This window comes from Gossypium arboreum, chromosome 6 (genome assembly GCF_025698485.1).
Source record: "Gossypium arboreum isolate Shixiya-1 chromosome 6, ASM2569848v2, whole genome shotgun sequence".
NCBI classification, from domain to species: Eukaryota; Viridiplantae; Streptophyta; class Magnoliopsida; order Malvales; family Malvaceae; genus Gossypium; species Gossypium arboreum.
The window spans coordinates 87957740-87964576 of record NC_069075.1 but is presented as its reverse complement, the minus strand read 5'-3'; the positions used below and the strand labels follow the sequence as shown (position 1 = coordinate 87964576).

The window sequence follows — 6837 nt, the reverse complement described above, 5'->3', positions numbered from 1 at the left end:
GACAATTATGGGTATGATTTTTTATTTTAAAAGTAAATAGCATAAGGGTAAAGTTGTAATTAGATAAATAAATAACATAAACAAAAAAAATGAAATGGTGTCATCTTTCCAAATTGTTTTTCTTTCATCGATTGTGGAGCAAATAATGCCATTTTGAAGGTGAAAATTCGGCCAAGCTATAGTCCATTGCATGATCAAGAAAAGAGTCAACTAGACTTGAACCAACCAAGGGAAAGAAAAAGTTTCAGATTAGTTCTCGACTTTGTCGTAGCAACCGTTGTAACACTTCTAAACTGTATCCGACGCCAGAACAGGGTTACAAAGCATTACCAGAGTTTATAGTTCAGTTACAATTAATTTATTTCATTTACTGTTCATTTTCGAAAATCAATCATAATCAGTCAAAATGTCCCTTATATGGGTCATCGAGGCCCAAAATACATATTAGAATCGATTCGGGACTAAATCGAGATCATAGAAAATTTTTCGCCAAATTTCAAGATTTTTGTTAGGTGCAGGGGACACACACCCATGTGGTCAGGCCGTGTGGATCACATGGCCAAAGACATGCAGGTGTCTTAGGCCATGTGGGCATTTGATGTGAGGCACATGACTACCTCTTACCTCTATTCAACACCGGAACAGGATACGAGGCATTACAGGACTTACATCTCAAGCAAACATACAATTCTGAGTCATAAATTTTCATCCAAATTAAAAACATTTGTATTCAATCATAAATTCCCTAATATGAGCCTACGAGGCCCAAAACATGATTTGGAAGTGGTTTGAGACTAAACCGAAAACTTAGGGAATTTTTACAAAACTTAGAAAATTTTTGCTATGTAGAGGGGTTACACACCCGTGTGGGCAGGCCGTGTGGTCACACACGCCCGTGTCCCTAACCCGTGTGACTCTCTATTTTGCAAAGCATGAACAAATTGAGGTCACGGCCAAGTCACACCCCCGTGTGCTAGGCCATGTGGTTAATTTAACTTTCATAAAATAGGTGCAGACTTCACACGGCCAGGAGACACGCCCATCTCTCGGGTTGTGCGCCTCACACGACTGAGACACAAGCCCGTGTCTCTGCCCGTATGCTCAATTCTAAGCATTTTGTTTCTTAAAATTTAAATTTCGGGGACACACGGCCAAAACACATGCCCATGGGACAGGCCGTGCATGCCCGTGTGTCTACCTGTGTGGCCAAAATAAAGGCTAGTTACCAAGCCATTTGCCACCTTCATTTACACATACACATAAACAAATTCAATGGCATAAACCATGGTATACTTAGGCAACCAAAACATCTACAATCATGGCCAACACATGTCAATGCAATGCCAACATCTATCATGCTCATGACATTCCATTATGCCAAATCAAACATACTAATTTCACATTCAAAACACCACAAAGACTTCTTTCAATTTGCATTAACTTATCAAGTCAATCCATCATACCAATAAACCAAACTCATTTATTTCACAACAAGTCAATAAGCCATAATCAACATTTAGCAAATCAATGTAAACCACATCATCAAGGTCATTGGCACATACATGCATATAGGTATAAATATATATAAACTTACAATCAATTTAACCAAAATGAGCCAATTTACATGGCCAAATAATAAATCAAGCCTTTGACTATTACATGCTAATACATTTGGCCAAAATCATGATGACACATAAAACAAAATGACCAAGTCCCTATACATACCATATACTCAAAATATTAAGATCATCAATACCCAAAATGATAGTTTGATAGTGTGATGCAATCTACGACGATCTCCAATCTGAGCTAGCTTGGTGACACTATAAAACATGGAAAGTAAAACGGAGTAAGCTATATAGCTTAGTAAGCTCGTATGAAAGAAATAAGAAAATCTTACCATATGTTTAACATTCAAGTAACATAATATAAGATAATGTAATTTACCATAATCTCATGACCATAATTCATTTCATCACAAACTTACCTTGAAATCATCATTTCACCAATTTAATAATCACAAGTTTTATGTACATACCTATACTATCTCGTAATGATTTCATACTTATTCCCATCGTTCACATACCAGATGAACCATTCAGAATAGTAATGTCAGATACTCAGGAATTCTCACATACAAGGTGTCACATATGTAGCCATTGCTACCTCTATCTCATAACACATATATGCTCACTCTCGAGCCATTAACGAGCTTGCTCACACAAGCTGTCAGTCAAGATGTAGCTACGCAGTGTTACTCACACAAGCTGCCAAGTAACCACAATATATGCCGGTATACTCAACCACCGGTAGGATGTATAGGACCAGCATCCGGATCATATAACCTAATACCTTAGTGACATGTCACTTGTATCCTAATCTATTCCTAAGGTTCGATTGGGATTTCTCGCTTACTAAAATGTCCATAAAGTCATTTACACAATTCATACAAAATTAAAGCATTTAAAATACAATTATAATAAAGCTTATTTACATATGAACTTACCTTGAATGCAAAAATGACAAAAGGGATCTATTCGTCAATTAATTTGTTTTTCCCCCGATCTACACCTGAACTTTGTTTTTCTTGATCTATAATACCACATTTAACTTATCTAATCATCACATTATTCAATATAGTCCAAAAACACTTTATGGCAAAAATTAAATTTTTGCCCCTAACATTTCACCATTTTACAATTTAGTCCCTAGGCTCGTAAAATAAATTTTTTTCAATTTCATCACAACCCAAGCCTAGCTGAATAATACTTGTACTCATAACAACCCGCATTTTTCATTTATTAACACGTTTCTACACATTTCATAATCTTTTACAAATAAGTCCCTATTTAACGTTTTTATCAAAAATCACGGTACAAATGTTGTTTAACTAACAACAAACATGTATTTTCTACCATCAAACATCAAAATACAAACATATTCAACATGGGTAGAATTTTAAATTAGTCCTTGAAATAGCTAGATCAAGCTACAATGATCTCAAAAATTAGTCCTTGAAATAGCTAGATCAAGCTACAATGATCTCAAAAATTAAAAACCATTAAAAACGGGACAAGAACAGACTTACAATCGAGCTTGAAAGCTTGGCCAAAAACCCTAGCTATGGCTTCTTGAGAATTTCGGCTATGGGGGACTAAATTGAAGAAGATGGACACTTTTATTTAGTTAATTTGTCTTTATTTACCAATTTACTAAAATACCCTAAATGCACAACTTTAAAATTTCACCTAATCATGTCCATTTTTGTCCATCCTAAAGTATAATGGTCTAATTACCATTTAAGGACCTCCAATTTTAAATTTCATAGCAATTAGACACCTTTAACTTATAGAACTCAAATTTTGCAACTATTGTAATTTAGTCCTTCTTGTCAAAGTGAACACTCAATCGATAAAATTTCTTAACAAATTTTTTGCACAATTATTTTATCATGATGTAGACTTTAAAGAAATAATAAAATAAATGTTTATACTTCAGATTTGTGGTCCTGAAACCACTATTCTGATTTAACCCAAAAAGGGGTTGTTATAACTCTCCCCCTTAGGGATTTTTGTCCCCGAAAATCTTGCCAGAAAAGAGGTTAGGGTACTGTTTTCTTATAGCTTCCTCGGGTTCCAACGTAGCCTCTTCGACCCCATGTCGTTGCCATAAAACTTTCACTAGAGCTATGCTTTTATTTCTCAACTGTTTAACCTCTCAAGCTAACATTTTGATAAGTTCTTCACCATATGTCATATCAGGTCGGATCTCAATCTTTGACGTTGAGATGATATGCGATGGATCTAATCAATATCGCCACAACATTGACACACGAAATACATTGTGGATCCTTTCTAATTTCGACGGCAAAGCTAGTCGATATGCCACTGGCCCAATTCTTTCAATAATCTCATACGGCCCAAAAAAACACAGACTCAACTTGCCCTTGCGATTGAATCTAAGAATTTTCTGCCATGGTGACACTTTCAGAAACACTTTATCACCGACTTGAAATTCGATATCCCTCCATTTCAAATCTGCATACGATTTCTATCGATCCGAAGTTGGTTTTAAACAATTACGAACTACTTTCACTTTCTCTTCGGTTTCTCTGACCAAATCAACCCGTGAATTTATTTCTCACTAAGCTCAATCCAGTACAACTGTGTTTGACATTTTCAGCCATACAACACTTTGTACGATGCCATCTTTATAGTCGACTGAAAACTTTTGTTATAAGAAAATTTGACCAACAGAAGATATTTCTCCCAACTACCTTCGAACTCTAAAACACAACAACGAAGCATATCTTTGAGAATTTGAATCACTCTCTCAGATTGACCGTCGGTTTGTGGATGAATTTCCATACTAAAATTCAACTTTGTATCCAACACGTCTTGCAATTTCTTCCAAAATCGCAACATGAACCTCGGATCTCTATCCGAAATAATAGAAGTAGTCACCCTGTGCAATCTAAAAATCTCAGCAATGTACAATTCAACTATTTTATCAAGTGAATAATCGGTACATACCAGAATGAAATGAGCCGATTTCGTCAATCTATCAACAACAACCCAAACAACATCTTTCTTCTTCAGAGTCATAGGTAATTGTAGACTGAAAACTATATAGGATTTTTCCTATGTAATTTATCACCTTTTACTTAAATTTGTTGTTAAAACTAAGTAATTATTTAATAAATTAATGAAATATGTGAAAATATGAAATTAGGACATAGAAATTATTAAAATGTGATTTTATGCTTTATTATATAGTTTTCATGCAATAAATGGCTTATTTTATATTAATTTGAACATATTATATTTTTAAGACATAAAGTACGCCATGCATGATTAAATTAAATAACAAAATATAAAATTATATTTAATAATTTATTTTAAAATATTTCACTAATAAGTTGGGTTTTAATTAATTAATTAAATTGGATAAATTTTATTCTTTGTTCCTCTAATTTATTGATTTATTTTGGAGAGGTTTGATAGCTTTGTTGGATTACAAAACCGTTACCAAGTCAACCCAATTTTCGGCGACACTTGGCTGTCCACAGAAACCACTTTTTGGTTTAATTGCACGAGGTCCTTGTAATGTTGAAGAAATTAGAGATTTGCCTCAAGATTTGCACTTCACCAAGTCTTAGTCCTGAGTTTTTGTGGCACTTAAATTGAGAGAAAATCAAGCAAAAATCAGCTTAATTTCCTTAATTCATGGACAACCACCCATTGAAGATGCTTGAAGAGATGAAACCTCCTATTTTTAGGAAACTATGCTACTCTCTTCACCTATAAATATAACCCCTTCATTCCCTCATTCATCATTCGCTCATTCATCATCCCTCATAATTCATCATTCTCTTTTTTCTCCAAAGTCCCTTAGCGTTTTCCATTCCCCACACCTAGCATCATCTCTTCATAGAGATTTTAGCTATTAAGCCTCTTAAAGAGCCCTTAGTCAGCCACCTTGGAGAGCCACCAGCAAAGGAGAAAAGCGAAGGAAGCAAATGAGCCTCGTCGGTCAGAGTCTTGGGTGACAGCCACTTCGATCTGGGTTTAATCTTTCCTTTCTTTAATTTAATCTAAAAATGTTTACTATGTGTCCTTTGTTCTTGTTTACAACAATGTTAGCTTAATTTTATGTAAGCTAGGATTATTATTTTGATTAAATAATATTTATTTGATTCATGCATATAATGTTTGTGCCTCAATCGATCATGTTTTCAATTAACATCAAGTCTGTATTTGATTCATTCATCTCGACTTGCACAAACCTACGTGTTACAAGTTTTTGGCGCTGTTGTCGGGGATTGTTATTGTTGTCAAAATCATTTCTTTTTGTGAAATTATTTATTTTTAATTTGATTTATTTCTAACATTACTAACTTATTCTTTTTAATTTTGTGATTTTCTTTTCAGGTGTTTATGAGCATAGACCAGATTATTGATTTACTCCCTGTAGACCCTAAAATTGAGCGAACTTTCAGATGAAAAAGAAGAAGACGTGAATGAACAGGTCAGAGACAAGTCGAGATGGACCTTGGAAATAAGACTCAAGACCAAGGTGATGAAGCCGATCGTGTACGAAATCCCATTTGCCGATGATAGGGATCGATGCATCAGACAATATGCTGTGCCACTTTTCAGTGAGTTAAATCCAGGAATTAGAAGGCCAGATATTGAGGCAACCTAATTTGAATTGAAACTAGTGATGTTTCAAATGCTCCTAACGGTGGGCCAATTCAGTGGTATGCCCACAGATGATCCAAATCTCCACCTTCAATTTTTTATGGAGGTGATTCATTCAAGATAGCCGGTGTGACTGAAGACGTACTGAGGTTGAAGTTGTTTCAATACTCGTTGCGAGATCGTGTATAGGTATGGCTCAATTTATTGCCACCAAGTTCCATATCTACATGGTAAGAATTAGCAAAGAGATTTTTAGTTAAGTATTTCCAGCTTAGCAAAAATGCTAAGTTGAGGAACGAGATCACAACTTTCCAATAATTGGATAAATAGTCTTTGTATGAGGCTTGGGAGCGATTCAAGGGGTTACTTCATAAGTGTCCTTGTCATGGGATTCCTTATTGTATCCAGTTGGAGACATTCTATAATGGTCTCAATGCATATACAAGATTGATGGTAGATGCTTCTGCGAATGGTACAATTTTGTCCAAGTTTTATAATGAGGCTTATAAGATCATTAAATAGATCGCGAGTTATAACTATCAATGGCTAACAAATCAAACAGCTTCAGAAAGATGCATAGCCGGAGTTCTTGAAGTTGACGCCCTTACTTTGTTATCAGCTCAGGTATCGTCTATTT

General features: G+C 35.0%; 1 non-coding gene across 1 annotated transcript; it reads right to left on the bottom strand.

Moving 5' to 3' along the window:
- Nucleotides 1–6485: 6485 nt before the first annotated feature.
- LOC128294338 (small nucleolar RNA R71) lies at nt 6486–6592 on the bottom strand. Its single transcript, XR_008284650.1, has one exon. It is a non-coding gene; the product is annotated as a small nucleolar RNA R71 (small nucleolar RNA).
- Between the last annotated feature and the right edge of the window lie 245 nt (nt 6593–6837).